At 41.7% G+C, this 23,437-nt stretch overlaps 1 protein-coding gene and 1 non-coding gene across 4 annotated transcripts in view; both read left to right on the top strand.

Moving 5' to 3' along the window:
* Window positions 1-23,437, top strand: part of LOC103698297 (probable serine incorporator) — a 69,700-nt gene that overhangs the window by 6,147 nt on the left and 40,116 nt on the right. The window lies entirely within an intron of this gene.
* On the top strand, window positions 4,990-5,095 carry LOC120104826. Its single transcript, XR_005507189.1, has one exon. It is a non-coding gene; the product is annotated as a small nucleolar RNA R71 (small nucleolar RNA).

Below are 23,437 nucleotides of genomic sequence, written 5' to 3'. Positions count from 1 at the left end.
TTTTTTTTGATGAAAATCAAGATGAATACCCCCAAACCTAAACCTAACATTGTCCTCAATGTTAAGAAATAATCTAAGAGAATTGGGTTGCCTCCCAACAAGCGCTAAGTTTATTGTCTTCAGCCAGACACAGTGGGTCCTTAATTATTTTGATAAACAGGGTTCGTTAAATTAAGGGATTCGATCAATTGCCCGTCGGCAACACAGTCTACATAAGGTTTTAACCTTTGACCATTGACTTTTAAAACATGTCCACCATTGAGGTGTTGGATCTCTACTGCACCATAAGGAGAAACCTTTTTCACTACGAATGGTCCATCCCACCTAGAGCGAAGTTTACCCGGGAAGAGTCGCAACTTGGAATTGAACAGCCAAACCTTTTGACCAGGTTCGAAGGACTTACGGTTAATATTTTTATCATGAAAAGCCTTAGTCCTTGCTTTATAAATTTTAGCATTTTCATAAGCCTCATTACGCAATTCTTCAAGTTCACTTAGTTGGAGTTTTCGGTGAGGACCAGCTACTGCCATGTCTAAGTTAAATTTTTTTATAGCCCAGAAAGCTCTATGTTCAAGTTCTACCGGTAAGTGACAAGCTTTACCAAAAACTAATCGGTAGGGGGACATGCCAATAGGAGTTTTGTAGGCGGTACGGTAAGCCCAGAGTGCATCATTTATCCTTTGAGACCAATCTTTCCTATCGGGACGTACCGTTTTCTCTAAGATGTGTTTTAACTCTCTATTGGACACCTCGACTTGTCCACTCGTTTGGGGATGGTATGGGGTAGCAACTTTGTGGGTGATGTTATATTTGCGAACCAAAGCCTCGAAAGATCGGTTGCAAAAATGAGATCCCCCATCACTGATAATGGCCCGGGGTGTACCAAAACGACAAAAGATGTTTTCATGTAAAAATTTAATCACAACCTTGTGGTCATTAGTTTTAGTGGCGACAGCTTCTACCCATTTTGAAACATAATCAACCCCTACCAGAATATATTCGAAACCAAAGGATGGTGGGAAAGGGCCCATGAAGTCAATACCCCAGACATCAAAGATTTCTACAATTAAAATAGGATTGAGAGGCATCATATCTCTACGAGAGATGGTACCCATCCGTTGGCACCGTTCACAAGTTTGGCAAAAGTTATGGGCATCTTTGAAAAGTGTGGGCCAATAAAATCCACTTTGTAAAACTTTTGCTGCAGTTTTTCTACCCCCAAAATGTCCCCCACAAGCTTGTGAATGGCAGAATGAAAGAATACTTTGAAATTCACATTCAGGGACACATCGACGGATGACTTGATCGGGACAATACTTGAATAAATCAGGATCATCCCAATAATAGAACTTTACTTGTGAAAAGAATCGGTTCTTATCTTGAGTTGACCAATCATCAGGAATTCGTCCTATGGCAAGGTAATTCACTATGTTTGCAAACCATGGCGTTTTTATTCTTTGTACCTCAAATAATTGTTCATCTGGGAAAGAATCGTGCAAGGGTGAGGTATTTTTACAAGAGGGCTCAAGAAGAATCCTAGATAAGTGGTCCGCTACGACATTTGCAGTTCCTTTCTTATCACGAATTTCTAGGTCAAATTCTTGTAGTAAAAGAATCCATCGAATCAGACGGGGTTTGGTATCCTTCTTTGCAAGAAGGTGTCGAAGGGCAGCATGATCAGTGAATACGGTAACCTTGGATCCTAATAAGTAAGATCGAAACTTGTCTAGTGCGAATACTACCGCTAGCAATTCTTTCTCAGTGGTGGTGTAGTTTAATTGTGCATCTGAGAGTGCTTTACTAGCATAGTAAATGACATGAGGTACTTTATCTAGCCGTTGCCCTAAGACTGCCCCAATAGCATAGTCGGATGCATCACACATTAGTTCAAATGGAAGGGTCCAATTAGGGGGCCGTATGATAGGTGCAGTGGTCAATTTCGAGCGAAGATTTTCAAATGCCTCCTCGCATGTTTTATCAAAGACAAAGGGAGTGTCCTTGGCAAGAAGATTGCACAAGGGTTTGGAAATCTTACTGAAATCCTGAATAAAGCGACGGTAGAAACCAGCATGGCCAAGGAATGATCGGATTTGTTTCACAGTTTTTGGTGGAGGAAGATTGGAAATAAGATCGACTTTGGCTTTATCTACTTCAATGCCCCTCTTGGACACGACGTGTCCTAAAACTATGCCTTCTTGAACCATAAAATGGCTCTTTTTCCAACTTAGTACTAAGTTGGTCTCCTTACATCTTTTCAAAACTAAGGTCAAATTGTTCAGACAATCATCAAAAGATAGGCCAAAAACTGAGAAATCATCAATGAATACTTCTAGAAAGTTTTCCACCATATCTGAAAAGATGGCCATCATGCATCGTTGAAAAGTTGCGGGTGCATTACATAGTCCAAAAGGCATCCTCCTATATGCAAATGTCCCAAATGGGCAGGTAAAGGTGGTCTTCTCTTGATCGTCCGGGTAGACAGGTACTTGGTTGTATCCAGAATAACCATCTAAGAAGCAGTAGAAACCTTGACCAGCCAACCGTTCCAAAATTTGATCTATGAAAGGTAGAGGGAAATGGTCCTTCCTAGTCATTGAATTAAGTTTTCTATAGTCAATGCACACGCGCCAACCCGTGGTTGTGCGTGTTTGTATTAATTCTCCTTCCGTATTCTCAATCACAGTAATACCTGATTTCTTGGGTACCACTTGTGTCGGACTCACCCACTTACTATCAGAAATTGGATAAATGATTCCGGCATCTAATAACTTCACCACTTCTTTCTTGACTACCTCCTTCATGTTAGGATTGAGTCTTCTTTGCATTTCTCGGGTAGGTTTTGCATCATCTTCGAGATGAATTCGATGCATGCAAACAGAGGGGTCAACCCCTTTCAAATCGGCCACAGACCATCCTATGGCATGTTTATTTTCTTCTAGCACCCTCAAAAGTTTATCCTCCTGTTCAGTAGATAAGTTGGCTGCGATAATTACAGGGAGGCTATCTTCTGGTCCTAGAAAGGCATACTTAAGATTTGTTGGAAGTGGCTTTAACTCAAGTTTAGGTGGTGAATCAATGGAAGGACAAAGTGGCGCGCTGGCAATGGGAGGAAGAGGTTCAGGTCGGCTCTTCCAAGGAAGGGAACTCACTGGAGATTGATTGTCAAGTAAGATGTTAACTTCTTCTATGGCCTTGTCTATATCAAAGTTGTCAATGTCAAAATGGGCCAGACATGCCTCTAAGGGGTCATCTGCTAAGATATAGGGAAGGGCTTCCTCTACAAGATCATCCATTTCGTCAATTAGGCAACACTCGTCTTCCCTCACATGTTGGTCAGCGGCATGAAAAACATTCAATTTAATTTTCATGTTCCCAAATGATATATCCATTGCCCCGGTTCTACAGTTGATACATGCATTGGCTGTTGCTAAAAAGGGACGACCAAGAATCACAGGGATTTGTTTTTTTAGGTTGGGCACATGTTCCATGTCAAGGACGATAAAATCTACTGAAAAATAGAACTTGTCTACCTTGACAAGAACATCTTCAATCATCCCCCGTGGTATCTTCACAGATCGATCAGCCAATTGTAAGGACACCGAGGTAGGTTTTAATTCACCTAACCCAAATTTCTCATAGACTGAATAGGGTAGAAGATTCACACTTGCCCCTAGATCTAAGAGCGCTCGGTCAATGGAGTTATCTCCTATGACACAGGAAATAGTGGGAGCGCCAGGATCTTTGAATTTTGGAGGGGTGTTGTATTGGAGAATGGAACTTACCTGTTCAGTAAGTAAGACCTTTTTAGGCACATGTGTCCTAGATTTTCGCTTTTGGGTGCAAAGGTCTTTGAGAAATTTGGCATAGGAGGGAACTTGTTTGATGGCATCAAGAAGTGGAAGGTTGATTTTAACTTGTTTGAACACCTCCATCATCTCTTCTAGTGAAGTTCCCTTCTTGCCAAAGGGAGTGGGTGCATTAAGTGCTTCAGGAAATGGAGCCTTTGGAGTATGGGTTGTGACAGATGGTGGACTAGCTGAAGAAGGTTTTGGGTTTTCATGTGAAACATTCCTCTCCTCTTCTTCATCTTCCTTATTGTTACCCTCCCCAACCTTATTATCTATTATACGTCCACTCCTTAGGGTAGTCAAAGCATTGGCTTGCTCATGATTTAGTCGGGTTTCTTGAGCCACATATTGTCCCCTAGGATTACTCATTGGTTGACTTGGAAGCTTACCTTCCTCTCGTTTATTTAATGCATTGGCTAGTTGACCCATTTGGGATTCTAGCTTAGCAATTGATTGTGTGTGAGAGTGCAATAGTTGTGTATTTGCCTCCAAACCTTGAAGGGCAGTCAACACCTTCTCCTCAAAGGCTGTATTTCTTTGGGTTGGAGGAGGAGGATGCTGAAATTGAGTTGAGGGACGGTAGAGATGAAAATTCTGAGGGTTTTGAAAATTTTGGGGGAAGGGTTGGGAGGTATTAGAAGCTTGCTGCCTCCAAGAAAAATTTGGATGATTCCGCCATCCCGGATTATATGTATTGGAAAATGGATCATTACCCGGTCTGGGCTGTGTTTGGGCAGCATTGATGTGTTCTTGCACGAGTTCGGGATATTGGGGTGCTGAGGGGCACTCATGAATAGGATGCGATGGGCTAGAACAGATAGCACACACTTGTGCTTGGGAAGAACTAACGACCTGTCCTCCTATCATTAGTTGGTCAATCTTATGGGACAATGCATCTACCTTGCTAGACAGGTCCATAGAATGACTTATTTCACAAATGGCCCCTTTTCTTTGAAAATTCGGGGATGCTTGACGAGAACATGAAGCATGGTGGAGGGAGTTTTCATTAAGATTTTCAAATAGTTGCCATGCTTCATGCTCATTTCGAAGCATGAAAGTCCCCCCGCATGCAGCATCGATCATCTGACGGTTTCGTTCCGTCAAACCGTCATAGAAACATTGCACTAGCTGCCACTTAGGTATTTGATGATGAGGGCATTTACGGATTAGGTCCCTAAATCTCTCCCAAGTTTCATAAAATTCTTCTCCCTCGGTTTGGGAGAAGCTTGTAATGGCACGTCTAAACTGGTTCGTTCTTCCTATGGGAAAGTATTTTTTAAGGAATTCTTGTTGCATTTGATCCCAAGAACGAATTGAGTTAGCTTCTAAAGAATTCAGCCATTGTTTGGCTCTATCTTTAAGGGAGAAGGGGAATAATCTAAGTTTTAAAGCATCATCAGTGAAATTTTGAATCTTGACAGTGGTGCAAATCTCAAGGAATTCATCTAGGTGTTTATATGGGTCTTCATTGGTGAGCCCATAAAAAGATGGGAGCATTTGGATCACACTAGACTTTATTTCATATTGTACAGCTGCTACCTCAGGTAATCGAATGCAAGATGGGGAAGTATAAATAGTGGGAGTAAAGTATTCCCTCAAGAGTTTGGGTTGTTCTTCAGCCATCTTAAGAGGTGGGGATGATCCTAATGTTTTGATCTTAGCTCGAATGTTCCTAAGGGTTCGTTCTATTTCAGGGTCAAAAGGTAATAGATTTTGTACTCTAGAACGACTACCGTGCATACACTAGTACTTGATCAATCAAGCATGCAATAAAAGAGAAAAGCATATCAATCCTAGTCTTTGTCCTAAAATCACTAGACAGCTCCTAACTGGTTTGAAGAGGTCACCTAAGCCTCCAATCCGGTCTAATGAACCGAGTTGACCAGGTAAGCTCCCAGGTAAGTGGAGGGGTCACGATGCGTTCGCAAAGGTCCCACTTAAAACCCACTTGCCTCGAACAGATGAACTGTCTCCCTTATAGGGACAAAGCTTGCCTAGACATCAACTAAGCCACAGAGCGAAATTGGTGCAACTTTCGGTGATCTTCGTCCTATTGAGCTCGAATGTCCCTAGGAGCCAACGTCTAATTGATTTTAATTAAAGATGACACTATGTGAGATTGAGTTCACCTAAGTTGGGCAAGAGTCCGGTGATGAAATCCGGCTCTTATCTTGTTGGGGTGATTGCCCTTACTATGTGCAAATTGATTTGTGTATGTGTATCAAGCATGCATTCACAATTTTGCTATAATTAAAATCAAACAATCACCACAAAATTTCAAACCAATAATTAATTTAAATAAGAAAAGTTTAGAGGTTACCAAAGGGAATTTCCCCAGCAATTTAATTTTTTTTTTTTTTGCAAACCTCTACAACATTTCTTTTCCGGCAGTTCTCCTTTTGATCATCCCAGATTTTTTCCTCGATTCCTGATCAAATAATATAAATAAAAATTAGTAAGGGAGAAAAAGAAGATAAGAAAAGTAACAATAATAGAATTTTTTTTTTAAAAGAATTTTTTTTTTAATTTTTAAATAATTTTTTTTAATAAGAAAAATAACTATGCTAGCAATCCCCGGCAACGGCGCCAAAAATTGATCGGTTATTTCAATTTTGAAAATAAACCACGCAATAGCACGTATCCTGTAGGATAGTGATTACGGGTGTCGGTCCACAGGGATTGGAGACAAGTTATTTTTCTTTTAAAAATAAATCAAAAAGAAGGATTTGCTAACTTGATTCAACTAAATTAATCTATGAGTACGAATTGAAATTTAATCAAAGTAAATAGATCTAGGGTTTGGAATCCACCACATAGCATTGCATCAAGGATTGTGTTCTTAATTTTTATCTTTTGGAAGGCATGCAATTTTGGCTATAAGCCTTTTAAAATAAAAACATAAAGAGTGTTAGGAAGATCCATCTTCGGTATAGCATGAAGTGTCTACCTAAGTATGCTATTCTAGGATGCAGCACACTTCATCTTCCTAGGCATGGATCATCTTAGACTACTTTAGCAAACATGATTAGTAACTAGCATGCTCAAAGTTTAAATATCATAAAGGAATATTTCATTGAAAATAAGAATTTAAACAAGCTCCAAAATAATAATAAAAATAAGAACTACAATGCCCTGATACATTGCTAGGGCTTCATCCAGCCCTAGACTAGATGTTTAGCCGAGCATGGCTTCCGGACGACCTCCCATCCTCAAATGAAGTTGATCACCTCCCATAATTCCCAAAATATCCAAGACTCTTCTCTTTCCTCCCCTCTCTCTTCTTTTTTTTATTTCTTTCTCTCGGCTTTCTTCTTCTTCTTCACCGAAACAGAGCCCCCCTGTTTCTTTCTTCTCCACCGAGCCTCCTCCCTCTGTTTCTTCCCTCTCTCCCTTTTATAGATCAATCGTTGAAGCATCGAGAGGGAGAGGATGCGTGATTGCTGGGGATCCGATTGCTTGGGGGCTGGGATTTGGAAACGGAAGGAGGGCGTCAATCCGTGGGATCACCAGCTGCATTTGAAACGGGCGGAAGAAATGGGAGCTTGATCGACGGGAGGAAATCACGGAAGAGGTGCTGGGTCCTTGGGTCACAGTGCTTGCAGACGCGGAGGCTTGAAGCGTGGGATGCATCACCGGCGGAAGAAATGGTGCTGGAGGACCACTGCAGACGGACGCTGGGAACTTGGACTGGTGCTTAAACTTGGAAGCAGGATCGCTGGGATCACGGGGACGTTGAAAGGAGCTGGAGATCCGGAAGAGTGGAGAACATGGATCCGTGGTTGCAGAGGCAGGAAGGAAGATGGCTGCGTTGCCTTGATCACGGATGGGTGACTTCCGGCTGCTGGGAGGATCGCTCCGAATGGTGGGTGGCCGCGGGATCAACGGGGAGATGCCTCGACGCGGCTTGATGGCGGAGCTGGGTCTCGGCTGCGGGCTGCGTCACAGGCGGAGGACGAGGCGGAATCGATGGGAAGAAGGGGAACGGCCCGGATGCACTGCGGGGGAGAAGATGAACAGTGGCTTCTTGTTTACATTATTTTTTTTTTTTTGTAACACTGTTCATATGAACAGTGTTTTCACGGGACACTGTTCATATGAACAGTGAATTCCCCGAAATTATTTTTATTTATTTTATTATATTTATTATTTTCTTTTTTTTTTGTTTTTTAAATTTATAAATTTTATATGAAGGCAGGTAAAGAATTGGTTGGGAGTTACTTTGGGTTTGAAGTGGGTCATGATTGTTGATTTGGCTTGAACTCGTTCTCGAGCCCAATGTCATTTAATTCTTACTAAACTGCTTCAGATTGGACTCAACCAGATCAGACCGTGACTTAATAAAAGAGTTAATCAAATATTTTCCTATACAATTATAACTTTCAATCAAATCAGGACCAAAGCCCATTTAGTTATAACCTTAGTCGGGTCAACACAATCTCCTTATATATTTTTTTGTAATTTTCATGAAAGATTGCAACCAAGGGAGAGACAAGTTCAGAATCTAGTTTAAGAGAATAATTACCATATTTTAAACTTACTTCAATGTTTGTTCAATTTCATGGTAAAATATGTATTTATCAGTTTAAAAATATTGATAAGTGCTATGGAAAGGTAACTAAATTATAAATTATTAAGCACTTATCAAGTGGTTCGGAGCTAACCCTTGCTCCTACGTCCACTCCCCAAGTCTCACTTGGGAATTCACTATAACCCCCTTGGATTACAGCCGGTTGTTTTCCAAGCTCACAACCAAACTTGTTGTTTTACGAGCTCACAACGAACTCGGTCGGTTTTCCCAGGCTCACCGACTAGAACCACCCCGATTGTTTTTTCGGGATCATAATCAAACCCTTACACACGTTGGTTTTAATAACTAGGCTCACCAACTAACCTCTATACCCTTGATTCAATCTCCCGATTGAATCAAGCAAATACAAGCTGTAAATAGAATAGACAAACAGAAAAACAAGCTTCTCAAAAGCATATGAAAGACAATATAATCTAAAAGGAGTTTAGAAGCCCTCAAACGCTTTTAAGTTGGAGAAAAGAAATGGCTTCTTAAACTTCGGTCTCCTCTTGAATGTGTAGTCGACTTGAATGCAGGAGGAGCTTCTTTAATTGCTGGGAAGATGTAGGTGGATGCAGTAAATGCAGATCTTCCCTTTTTCTCGTTGAAGAACAAGTTGCAGAGTTGAATGCTTGAATACTTGGAGTAGAATGGTTGTTCTCTACCTTGCTACAGTCCTCTGTGGCTATTTAAACCAACCCCCACGGAAACTAGCCGTTAGAGAGCTTTTTCTGCCCGTTCTGCACACTCTGTACAGTCTGACAATGTGTCCGTTGGTGGGTTGGAGTCGACTCGCGCGATCAGGAGTCGACTCGTCTGTAGCGGGAGTCGACTCATACTTTTCCGGAGTCGACTCTGCAACTGTTCCAGATTTGAATTAAAGTTGCCTTCGCGACTGGGAGTCGACTCGTCTTGACCCAGAGTCGACTCGCCAACTTCTGGAGCTGACTTGGCTTTCTCGGAGTCGGCTCATCCCATGAAGTCCGTGGACGTATTTTTGAATTTGGTCCACTCGAGTCGACTCGACTGTCCTGGGAGTCGACTCGGCGCTCAGAGCCCGAACTCCCTATCTTCTGTCTTTTGGCTCGTCCAGTCTTGGAGTCGACTCGAGCTTCCTCGGAGTCGACTCGGCTCTCAGTTTCCGAAACTTGGTCTTCTGCCCTTTTGATGTGAAGCTGCCTTGGAGTCGACTCTAGCTGTCTGGGAGTCGACTCGAATCTCAGAGGCAGTAACTTGGTCTTCTGTCTTCTTTGTGGTCGCGGAGTCTCGGAGTTGACTCACGTAATGCGGGAGTCGACTCGAATCTCAGAGTCCAGAATCTGCCCTCTGACTTTTTCTTTGTGTACTGCTGAGAGTCGACTCTTGCTGTCTTTGGAGTCGACCTGCCAACCATCGGAGTCGACTCGCGTTCCATTGGAGTCGACTCGAATCTCAGACCCGAAAACTGCTCTCTGACTTTTTCTTTGTATTCCTCTTGGAGTCGACTCTTACTACCCTGGAGTCGACTCGGTGAACATCGGAGTCGACTCGCACACTTCGGGAGTCGACTCGTTGACAGGTTCTGAGTTGAAGCTTTCTGTTCGTCTGTCTGTTCTCAGTCGGAGTCGACTCGTACTGATCCGGAGTCGACTCGAGCTCGTGCCAGTGAACTTGATACGCTTGGAGTCGACTCGTGATACTCTGGAGTCGACTCGAGTCTCAGACCTTGGTTCAAGCTGACTTCTTAACTTATCCAAAAACTATGAACCAAGTCTTGAGACACTTAGACAAGATTTTCACTGAAACACTTAATTGAATTCATTAGTAAATAAGAAATATACTCAAATGCTTTGAGCTCATCAAAATTAAATAGGGTTTTAATCAATCACTCCACAATCTCCCCCTTTTTGATGATGACAAAACATTGAGTATATGTAAAGTGAATTGCACAATAAACAATCAAATAAAATCCATAAATGAATTCAAATGTCTGGTAATTCAATTTATCCAAGCTTGAAAGGAGTGAAACAATAAATTTCGGAGTTAAAGCTCCCCCTTTCATTTGGAATTATATAAGCCTTCATATCATGCATCCAATTGTTTGGCTTATATATAATTAATGATTTAGCTTTCTTAAAATTTCAGATTCTCCCCCTCAACATATGCATTCTACTTTGTTTTGATTCTTTGAATTTCCTTTTAATGCTTTGAAGTTTTTGAACTGAAATTTTGGTTTTTAGAGGAAAAATCTGTCAATTTGTTCTTGAGTAGGATTCAGCTAATCTCCGAATATCCCTTGAATAGATTCTGGAGATTACTCCATTAGGAGCCCCAAAAGAGAGATAATGAGCCTCGAGGTACCGAATCCACTTAGAACAAATTTGTGTGTTTTAAGAGTTTATCTTTTTATTGATTTTCATTGATTCCTTTTACATATTTTATACATATTTTTCCCCTTTTTACATATTTTATACATATTTCTCCCCCTTTTTGTCATCATATCAAAAAGGAGGTAAACAGAACACACAATCAAACATAGATCAAAAGGCACATTATTGAAAAAAATGCGGCTACTCATTGTATTAATTTGTATGTAAGTACATTTCAGAATACAATAAGTAACGTAAAGCAATACATGTCAAAGCAAAATACAAAAAGTAGCTACGGTCTCCTCGAGGATGTAGATCCTCCTCTCGAGGATGTATCTCCTCCTCTCGAGGATGTGACTCCTCCTCTCGAGGATGTGGCTCCTTCTCTCGAGGATGTATCTCCTTGAGGCATGCGCTCCACGAGTGATTGGACCGCATTGGTCACGTTCTCTAGCTGGCGAATGATGGCCTGGATGGCCCTGCTCTGTGTCGTATCCAGCTCGAGTACTGACTTCTGCAGTCCGTCCAGCTTGTCGATGAGCACATTCGACAAGCGCTCGGCCCCTGCGGTGGTGGTGGACATGTCACGGCCGATGTCATCCTGCATCCGTCGAGTGGTGCTCGTGACCTCACTCATGCTGATGTTGTATATCTCTTGCCGCACCTCAGCCGTCATGTCTGTCACGGCTGTCAAGGAAGGGACCAATGCGGAAGATGTGGGCGCAGGAGAGGGAGTAGGCACCGAACCTCGGAGCTCCCGAAGCAACTCATCCCTCAGATCTCGGACTATCTCCTGCCGCAGCTCCCGGAGCTGCTCAGAATCAATGCGGACCTCCATGGATGGTGGAGCCGAGGAGGAAGGTCCAGCGGAGGTGGTAGGAGCAGGAGTGGATGGAAGATCTGGTAAGTCTGGAAAGTCAGAGTCTGGCTCAGGACTGGGGGAAGGTCTGGTGGTCTGTGTGGTGAGGGTAGACTTCCTAACCCAGATCCCCTCTCTCTTCCGAAACCCCATCCTGTGTAGGGTCCCTGCACGCGTGCGATCAGTCCATCGCAATGCGCGAAAGGGTTCCTCCTCAGGAATGGGAATCTCGTACTCCCTAAACAGAAGAGTGAATAGCATGCCGTATGGGAGGGTGAGCCTAGGTCTATCTAGGGGCTCACACAGATACCTATAGATGAGTTTGGGGAAGTTGATTGGAGTGTCCTGAAGAATATAAAACATCAGAGCTAGGTCTCTCTCATTTACAAAATCAAATCTCCCTGTCTTAGGGAAGATGGACCTAGACAATATACTCAAGAGGATCCGCACCTCAATCGGTGGTGAGCTAGCGGATACCTCGTCTAGAGGCGACTGGGGTGGATGCCCTAGAACGGCCGTAAGGGCCTCAACCCTGTCCTCAGGGTGTGTGGGAGCCACCCCTACTTGTGGAAGGTGGAGGATGTGGGCAATGAGATCCTCCGTAACGAACAGAGGGACACCGGCTATTGTGCCTTCGATACCCCCATCTCCCCGATGGACGGTACCGTAAAACTCTCTAACAAGGCCAGGGTAAGTGGGGAGGTCTAATGTAAGGAAAAACTCTAAGCCCTGGACCCTAAGCCTATCACCTATGGTGAACCCTTCTCGGGAGAGATAGTCGAAGTCGACATATCTCCCGGTGGTGACGGCCTTCCCGGCCAATGGCCTCACGGGAACCGCCCTAGGCGGGGAACGAGCCGGAGGTGGTGGCCTCGTGGGATCGTGCCGCGCCTTGGAGCGCCGCTCGGGACCGGCCTCGGGTCGGGACCTCTTCCGGACTACGGTCTTACGCGGCATAATGACCTAGACGGGATAAAAAAAACTAAAGGACGGAGAAAGGTCGACGGAGAAGGCTTGGGACCGACCGGGGACGACCTAGCAAGGGATGAAAACCCAAAGACCGGTGAAGAATCGATTGGAAAAAGCCTTGGGAAGGATTGGGGACGACCTAGGAGTCGGCTCTAGGGCTTGTGAACAGTGGCGGCTTGAGAAAGAAGTGTTTTCGAAACGACAAATCTAGGGTTAAAAAGTCGGATCCCGACTGCGAGTCGACTCCACTGAGTCGCGAGTCGACTCGACCTCGAGTTGACTCCAGAATATGCGCGAGTCGACTCTCCTTATGCGCCTGTAGACCTCGAGTCGACTCCCGACTATATGTGAGTCGACTCCCCCTCTGCTGCCATCTATGCGAGTCGACTCCCGCAAATGCGCGAGTCGACTCCCCCTTAGGAGCCGACTCTGAAACTTACTCGAGTCGTCTCTAACTTTGGCACGCACCTAAAAATCATGCTTCGTTTGTGCCAAACGAGGGAAAATCACTAAATTAAGATCTGATTTGATGATCATTGAAGAGAAACTCTATTTTAACCACAAACTAATCATCAAAATCAATGAATCTAGTGGAAACTACCACTAGGATGGATCAATCACTCCTAATCCCCTCCTAAGCACACTAAACCTCTCTTCACTTAGGGGTTTTGTAAAAATATCTGCTAATTGATCATCAGTACAAACAAATTGGAGTGTCACATCACCATTCAATATATGATCTCTTATGAAGTGATGTCGTATCTCAATATGTTTAGTTCTTGAATGCTGAATTAGATTTTTAGTTAGATTAATAGCACTTGTATTATCACAATTAATGGGAATTTTATCTTGTTTAATGCCATAATCTTCTAGTTATTGTTTAATCCACAAGATTTGAGCACAACAACTCCCGGCTGCAACATATTCAGCTTCAGCAGTAGATAATGCAACCGAGTTTTGTTTCTTGCTAAACCATGAGATAAGGTTTTCTCCTAGAAATTGACACGACCCGCTGGTACTTTTTCTATCAAGCTTACATCCAGCGAAGTCTGAATCTGTGTATCCTATTAAGTTTAGGCTAGATTCTTTAGAGTACCATAGCCCTATATTCTTAGTTCCTATTAAATATTTAAAAATTCTCTTAACTGCAACTAGATGTGATTCTTTAGGATTAGCCTGATATCTAGCACATATGCAAACACTAAACATAATATCAGGTCTACTTGCAGTAAAATACAATAAGGATCCTATCATACCTCGATACAGTTTCTGATCTACAGATTTACCTGATTCATCTTGGTCTAATTTGCATGATGAACTCATGGGGTGCTGATTGATTTGTTTCCCTCCATATCAAACTTCTTGAGCATCTCCTTGATATATTTGGCTTGATTGATGAAGATGCCTCCTTCAGATTGTTTGATTTGGAGTCTGATGAAAAAATAAAATTGTTCTTCCAAGTGCAGGAGAATCGCACAAGTAGTAAATTCTCGGGAGTCCGAGGTCGAATCCTCAGGGAACGAAATATATATGAGATTATTTAATATAATTTTAGATTAATTAATTCAATAAATTTGTGGATTAAAATTATGTTTTGATCTTCAGAAATTAAAATCGGAGAACAATATAGCAATAAACAAAGTTCAATAAAATAAAGATGGTAGGGATCTGGAATCCCCCTTGACGATATTGCATCCAAGAAATAAACTCTATGGTTCTTGATTAAAAATGAGTGGTAGGATAGATCTAATCATGGTATATGTTTCATGAACATATGAACTCAATTTCTAAGCATTCGTCGTGCTTTCTACGTCTACGACGAATCAAATACTAAAGCAATCCATATATCAATAATCATAATCCATTTAAGAACTATCTACGAAATAACTATGCATGGATCAAAAACATATCAGTAAATATAATTCATTCAAGGCAAAAGTTTAGAGTTTACTTCAAAGAGCAATACATCAAAGGTTCATCCATCTCCCTCCCTAAGAAATTAGCCGGCCATAAACATAAAAGGAACTCCCCTGTTCCTCTTCCTTCTTTTTTTTTTTCTTTTTATTTTCGGAAACAGGGGCTCCCCTGTTTCTCTCTTTCTCTGTTTTTTTTCTTTTTTTTTTCCAAAATGAGAGCTCCGCAGCCTCTGTTTTTCTTCTCTTTTAAACCCCCCGAGAGCCTCCCTTCTCTTCTCAGCCCAGAGTGACATGCGGTGGAGATGGCCGGATGAGGCTGTGGATGCGGGAGAATCGGACGCGGAAACCTTTCGCGGGATGCTAGGGGATCTGATGCACGAGATCATCACGGACGGTTGGCTTGCAGACGCGGCAAAGATCCGACGCTGGGAGGTTACGTGGACACGGGATGAGGGATCGCAGGAGAGTCAGACTCGGATGGGAGCTGGTAGCAGGGATCACGGAAGCTGGGAAATCGCCACGAGATGCGGAAGGGAAGATCTGGACTCTGCTGTGAACTGGGACGCGGGAGATGCGCTGGATGGTTGCGGACGCTGGGATCTCGGGATGGTCGGGTCTTGCATGCGAAATCTTCGGACTCGGATGGGAGCTGGAGCTGGGACGCGTGAAGGATGCTTTACGGACGCTGGATGTGGCTGCACCTAGTCTGGGAGAAGCTGGATGCATAGGAGATGAATATGGAGAAGATACGTGGGATGCTGGCACTGAGATCACGGAAGCTGGGAGGCGCTGTGAACCGGGATGACATGGGGAGGAAGGAGAAGATACGTGGGATGCTGGCGCTGAGATCACGGAAGCTGGGAGGCGCTGTGAACCGGGATGACATGGGGAGGAAGGAGATCCGAGAAGAGCTGCATGCGGACGTGTGAAGGAAGCTGAGAATCGCACGGACACGGGATGCTTCGTTTTGGGAAGAAACAGAGGAAGAACAACTCGGCTGGTCGCAGGAGGATCGGACTGCCGGCGCTTGGATGGAGTTGCTCGCGAATGGACGCTGGGAGGATCCAACGCTGAGAGGAATCTGGGATGAAGTCGGATGGAGCTTGAGATAGGGAATGGATGCTGGCCTGCGGATGATGCGAAAGAGGTGGACGGCTGATTCTGGCGATGCTCGTGAACGGAAGGAGACGTGGGGCTGCAACGCGAAGGGATGCGGAGAAGGCTGGATCGCACGATGCTGGATGAACACGTGGAGGATCACTCACGGGAGAAGCTGGGTTGCACGCATGAGATGAAGTGGGAGAATCATAAACGGGTGCACAGGTTGCTTTGAATTGGCTGCAGTGAACCTGAAAGGCTGAACTTAACCTCCTTCTAGTATGCAACTGGGGTTGACCCATATGGTTGGCTGGTCGCATATGGTGATGCATCTTTTTGGACCCAATACATATTTTAACTTTAATTTACGATCACCTGCACCCCACAAAAATATAATATTAATACAGCATTTCTATAATCATTTGTTAGCAATAATACTAATTTGAGTGATGTGTAGATCGCACTTTTGTGCTCTCATCACACCCCCCAACTAGCTTATTGCTAGTCTCTAGCAATTAACGAGCAAATAATAAAATGAGAGTACAAAAGATGTGGTTTAACCTTTGATATTTTATTAGAACTAATTGCATAAAATTAAAATAAGTACTCACTTTCGTAGGAATCACGATTGCACTTAGCACGTGCAACAAGCCGTTAAACCCCTAGGTTACTCTAGTGGACGAGTGTTGTCTCGTGAGGGTTTTCAGGGATGTTACCCACAAACATCATGAATTATATGACATGAGATTCTAATAAAAATAAACCCTAAGCTAATACACATGTAATTAATTGACATATATTTTCAAGTATGGCAACCGTCAAAGCAAGGAATATAAAAGTGTAGTGTGCATCAAATCATATGACTTTCTCAGAGTACTAATACCTCCACCACAACAGAGCACCGCCTGAGTTTTAGGTGCACTACTCAAGTCCACAAATGTTTTCTACACTTTATTAGAACCTAATCCATCAAATTTTCAGAATATCACATGTTGTCTAAATTTGTCAAGAATGGTTTGCAAGTAAAGAAAGAGCTATCAATCCCAACTAAACAACCCGGGTACACAGAGGTCCAACACAATGGAGTCAAACCAGTCATTACCACATGTCACTAGGTTCAGCCTAACCAACTCATTCATGCTTATTTTTATTTCATTTCATATATTATTTTTTTTTTCTTTTTTTTCAATACACATGACAACTACAGCTATCCAACCCCATTAGGCTCTAGTAACGTCCATGTAGCGAGCTTTCAGTCAATGACCCCCGATCCAGTTGGCTCAAGACATTAGGTGAAACACCCCTCGGACTTAATTACTCGAACCAGACTACGCCACGAGGCCAGACTTGTCATCATAAGTATTATATTTTTTTATTTTTTTTTTGAATAATAATTATGCAAGAAAAGAAATGATAGACTGAACCATATAAATATTTTTATTATATATGTGACTGCATCGTGACTATAGGTCAACCAAAGTCGGATCATAAGGCACCTAAGTAATCTAGTCGGGATATTCAACCTCTATCTTTATGTGAAAACCAAATCCTGAACCTTATGGTACGAACAAGGATACTCATACTTCTTTTATGGATAAGGCTAACAAAAATGCAGTTAACAAATATGAACTCCTGAGGCCTTCCTATTGTCATTAAGTACACGTGTGGGGATCTAATAATAGGTCTTTGATCAGTCATAGTATGCATGTGTTCCTTGCCTTAATAGTTGTACACACTCAATATGAAAATACATGTGCATTTGCTCAGAAAAGAAAGTAATAGAATAAATCAAATGCAAAAACAAGTTTTTTTTTTTTTTTTTTTTTGATCAAAATTTTCCCTCCCCCCAACTTAAACATTGCATTGTCCTCAATGTAAAAAAATGCAAGAAAACTATATATGAGAGACAATAGAGAAAATAATAGAGAGAAGAAGAATACCTTGAGCTGTTGATTTCCAGAAAAGAAGACCTACAAAATAAGAAGAAAACTAGAAATAAAAGAAAAAATAATAATTCTAACTAATATACACATACCTTGGCCTTCATGTTCAGTCATAAGAAGGCTCCCCCAAGGAAAAGGAGTCCTCTTCATCTGCAAAATTTTCAAGAAAAGGTTTTAATCTGTGTCCATTAACCTTAAAAATTTTGCCATCCTGTGGATTCTCAATTTCAATTGCCCCGTGTGGAAAAACAGTTTTTACAATGAAAGGACCTGTCCATCTTGATCGTAACTTTCCAGGAAACAGATGTAAGCGAGAGTCATAACAAAGAACTTTTTGTGTAGGTTCAAAAGATTTTCTTAGAATTGATTTATCATGCCTAATTTTCTCAAAATCCTTAAGGTGAAGATAAGGGTTCTCGGATTCCATTCCATGATACTTTGGCAGCAATTGAATTACTCCTGGTTTGATTTCAAAGTATCCTACATTTTCAGGAATAATCATGCATGAAGGTTGACTAGTCCTAGTGGGATGTAAGTATTGTCGAAGTGTCATAACTGGGGGTCTACCTTCATTACCATGGTGACTTCCTACATCATCATCAGCCATCTCACAAGATCTGAGATTTTGCAAAAAAGTTTCAATAATGTGATCTAAGGAATTGTCAAAAGGTTGTCGACTCAGACGTCCAGCGTTGTCCCTATTCCAACCTAGCATACAAAATTTTAGAGTTTATTTATTTGTTTGTTTTTTTTTTTTTCAATGATTACCCTTGATATTTTCTTAAAGTTCTTATCAATTTTCAATTAGCAACAAGGGTTAATGAGATATGATGATAATAAAATTCTGATTCTAAAAAAAATTAAACACAGAAAATTCAAAGCAGACAGCAGCAAGGTTGTATATTAATTTAATGGTCGTAAAAATCTCAGAATATCAATCAGACCGTTCAGATGAAAGAAACTTGTGTCCTACACCAGCTGACAAAATTTGAGTCCAATCAGACGGTGCATTACTCAGATATCAGAGTTTGATGCAGACTGTGCAGGAAATAAAAACAGCAGAAACTTTTTTTTTCAGTTTTAGTTTTACTATAATGTTCAATCTAACTGATAGGGTACTAATTAAATCTAAAATTATACTAATAACTAAGCCGTTCCCCGGCAACGGCGCCAAAAACTTGATGAAAAAATAAAATTGTTCTCCCAAGTGCAGGAGAATCGCACAAGTAGTAAATTCTCGGGAGTCCGAGGTCGAATCCTCAGGGAACGAAATATATATGAGATTATTTAATATAATTTTAGATTAATTAATTCAATAAATTTGTGGATTAAAATTATGTTTTGATCTTCAGAAATTAAAATCGGAGAACAATATAGCAATAAACAAAGTTCAATAAAATAAAGATGGTAGGGATCTGGAATCCCCCTTGACGATATTGCATCCAAGAAATAAACTCTATGGTTCTTGATTAAAAATGAGTGGTAGGATAGATCTAATCATAGTATATGTTTCATGAACATATGAACTCAATTTCTAAGCATTCGTCGTGCTTTCTACGTCTACGACGAATCAAATACTAAAGCAATCCATATATCAATAATCATAATCCATTTAAGAACTATCTACGAAATAACTATGCATGGATCAAAAACATATCAGTAAATATAATTCATTCAAGGCAAAAGTTTAGAGTTTACTTCAAAGAGCAATACATCAAAGGTTCATCCATCTCCCTCCCTAAGAAATTAGCCGGCCATAAACATAAAAGGAACTCCCCTGTTCCTCTTCCTTCTTTTTTTTTTTCTTTTTATTTTCGGAAACAGGGGCTCCCCTGTTTCTCTCTTTCTCTGTTTTTTTTCTTTTTTTTTTCCAAAATGAGAGCTCCGCAGCCTCTGTTTTTCTTCTCTTTTAAACCCCCCGAGAGCCTCCCTTCTCTTCTCAGCCCAGAGTGACATGCGGTGGAGATGGCCGGATGAGGCTGTGGATGCGGGAGAATCGGACGCGGAAACCTTTCGCGGGATGCTAGGGGATCTGATGCACGAGATCATCACGGACGGTTGGCTTGCAGACGCGGCAAAGATCCGACGCTGGGAGGTTACGTGGACACGGGATGAGGGATCGCAGGAGAGTCAGACTCGGATGGGAGCTGGTAGCAGGGATCACGGAAGCTGGGAAATCGCCACGAGATGCGGAAGGGAAGATCTGGACTCTGCTGTGAACTGGGACGCGGGAGATGCGCTGGATGGTTGCGGACGCTGGGATCTCGGGATGGTCGGGTCTTGCATGCGAAATCTTCGGACTCAGATGGGAGCTGGAGCTGGGACGCGTGAAGGATGCTTTACGGACGCTGGATGTGGCTGCACCTAGTCTGGGAGAAGCTGGATGCATAGGAGATGAATATGGAGAAGATACGTGGGATGCTGGCGCTGAGATCACGGAAGCTGGGAGGCGCTGTGAACCGGGATGACATGGGGAGGAAGGAGAAGATACGTGGGATGCTGGCGCTGAGATCACGGAAGCTGGGAGGCGCTGTGAACCGGGATGACATGGGGAGGAAGGAGATCCGAGAAGAGCTGCATGCGGACGTGTGAAGGAAGCTGAGAATCGCACGGACACGGGATGCTTCGTTTTGGGAAGAAACAGAGGAAGAACAACTCGGCTGGTCGCAGGAGGATCGGACTGCTGGCGCTTGGATGGAGTTGCTCGCGAACGGACGCTGGGAGGATCCAACGCTGAGAGGAATCTGGGATGAAGTCGGATGGAGCTTGAGATAGGGAATGGATGCTGGCCTGCGGATGATGCGAAAGAGGTGGACGGCTGATTCTGGCGATGCTCGTGAACGGAAGGAGACGTGGGGCTGCAACGCGAAGGGATGCGGAGAAGGCTGGATCGCACGATGCTGGATGAACACGTGGAGGGTCACTCACGGGAGAAGCTGGGTTGCACGCATGAGATGAAGTGGGAGAATCATAAACGGGTGCACAGGTTGCTTTGAATTGGCTGCAGTGAACCTGAAAGGCTGAACTTAACCTCCTTCTAGTATGCAACTGGGGTTGACCCATATGGTTGGCTGGTCGCATATGGTGATGCATCTTTTTGGACCCAATACGTATTTTAACTTTAATTTACGATCACCTGCACCCCACAAAAATATAATATTAATACAGCATTTCTATAATCATTTGTTAGCAATAATACTAATTTAAGTGATGTGTAGATCGCACTTTTGTGCTCTCATCAGAGTCCAAGGAAGTAAGTCAGCTCTCCCATCATGCTCATCTCAAATTCACTCTGCATCAAGTTAGCAAATTCTTCGCAGAGACGATTGTTAGTAGCACCGAAAATAATATCATCAACATAAATCTGTACTAACAGCATATCTTGATTTTTCTTTTTCAGAAATAGAGTTGTATCTACATTACCCCTAGAGAACTCATGTTCTAATAGGAATTTGCTAAGTCTCTCATACCATGCTCTAGGTGCTTGTTTCAAACCATGAAGTGCTTTGTTCAATTTATAAACATGATTAGGGTATTGATGATTTTCAAAACCAGGAGGTTGTTCTACATATACCTCCTCATTAATATACCCATTTAAAAATGCACTTTTTACATCCATTTGAAATAGTTTGAAGTCCTTAGAGCATGCATATACTAATAATAGTCTAATAGCCTCAAGTCTAGCTACTGGAGCAAAGGTTTCATCAAAATCTATACCTTCTTCTTGATTATAACCCTTTGCTACTAGTCTAGCCTTATTCCTTATAACAGTTCCATTTTCATCAAGTTTATTTTTATAAATCCATTTAGTACCTATAATTGGATATTCAGAAGGTCTCTCAACTAGATTCCACACTTTGTTTCTAGTAAATTGGTTTAGTTCTTCTTGCATTGCATTTATCCAATTTACATCATTTTCGGCTTCTTCTATATGTTTGGGCTCAAAGTGTGAGACAAAAGCTAGATGGTTATTCAAATTCCTAAGGGATGCTCTAGTCCTAACCGGTTGAGATGGATCATCTAGAATTAGTTCCTTAGGATGCCCGTGAGCATACCTCCAAGCTTTAGTTAGCCCATGATCCACAAAAGCCTCTTGGCTTGATGATGCTCCTTCACTCAACTTTTGATTATCATCTTGTAATGCCATCTCATCTATCTTTTCTTCAAAAATTTCAACATCATCATCAAAATTATCTTTCTTACTAGAGGAGATGTCACTAGAATCATCAAATACAACATGTATAGATTCTTCTATAACTAAGGTTCTTTTGTTAAAGACTCTATAGGCTTTGCTAGTTGTAGAGTAGCCTAAGAAAATTCCCTCATCAGATTTAGAGTCAAATTTACCTAGATTATCTTTTTCATTATTATGAACAAAACACCTACATCCAAAAACATGAAAGTAATTAACTTTTGGTTTTCTGTTTTTCCAAAGTTCATAAGGTGTTTTCTTTATGATGGGTCTCAATAGAACTCTATTTAATATATGACAAGAAGTATTAATGGCTTCTCCCCAAAAGTACTTAGGGAGGTTACTTTCACATAACATAGTTCTAGCCATTTCCTCTAGAGTTCTATTTTTCCTCTCCACAACTCCATTTTGTTGTGGTGTCCTAGGTGCAGAAAAATTATGGGTTATCCCCTTTTTACTACAAAATTCCTCAAATGACTGATTTTCGAATTCGGTACCATGGTCACTTCTAATAGCTATTACTGAGGTATCTCTAGCATTGGTTACTTCTTTATGGAATTTCTTAAAAACAGAAAATGCTTGATCCTTATGTGCTAGGAACATGACCCATGTGTACCTAGAATAATCATCTACAATAACTAGACCATATTTATTTCCACCTAGGCTTGTTGTTCTAGTTGATCCGAATAGGTCCATGTGTAATAATTCTAGAGGCCTAGAGGTAGAGACACATTTTATGGATTTAAATGAGTTCCTAGATTGTTTGCCAAATTGACATGCTTCACATATTTTGTTCTTTTCAAATTTTAATTTTGGCAACCCTATCACGGAATCTCTTTTAACTAGTTTAGTTATTGTGTCCATGCTTGCATGACCTAACTTACGGTGCCACAACCAACTAGCATCATTATCCTTAGTTTCATTAACAACTAGACATTGGTTATGTTTTGCAAGATCTTCAAGGTCTACAACATATACATTTCCTCGTCTAATTCCTTTAAAAACTAAACTATTATCATTAGGGTTTGTTATAATGCATAGTGATGGTTTAAACATAACATCATACCCTTTATCACATAATTGACTAATGCTTAATAAGTTATGCTTAAGACCATCAACATATCTAACATTATCAATATAAGTAGAAGGGGTGATTTGAACTTTACCAATACCAATGATGTGACCTTGGTTGTTGTCTCCAAAAGTCACAGCACCTCCCTTCTTAGCTTCAAGGGTGAAAAATTGATCCTTGTCACCCGTCATGTGTCTTGAGCAGCCACTGTCCAAGTACCAGCAGTTTTTGTTGACCTTGGCTGCAAGACACTCCTACACAAGTAGATCATATAATCTTAGGTACCCAAGTTTTCTTGGGTCCTTCATGGTTAGTCAAGTTGGTTCCTTTTGGAACCCATACCCTTTTAATTTTCCTTTTTGTTTTACTTTTCCTATAGTCACATACATTTGCCTTATGTCCTATAGTCCCACAACAAAAGCAGGTTATTTTCTTAGTTTTAGTTTCCCCGCTTTAACAAAGAAGTTGCTAAGAAGTTTTTGTTTATTTCTTGGTTTATACCATAAACCCGCTTTATTAAATACTGCTCGTTGACTATTGAGTATCATATTTAACTTTTCAGAGCTATATGTAAATTTTTCAACTAAGGGTTTGTATTTGTTAAGTTCTTTAGTTAGTGTTTGAT

This window comes from Phoenix dactylifera, unplaced genomic scaffold, assembly GCF_009389715.1.
Source record: "Phoenix dactylifera cultivar Barhee BC4 unplaced genomic scaffold, palm_55x_up_171113_PBpolish2nd_filt_p 000117F, whole genome shotgun sequence".
In the NCBI taxonomy this organism is placed as follows: Eukaryota; Viridiplantae; Streptophyta; class Magnoliopsida; order Arecales; family Arecaceae; genus Phoenix; species Phoenix dactylifera.
Note: the sequence above shows the minus strand (reverse complement) of the source record. Positions and strands in the feature narration are given on the sequence as shown.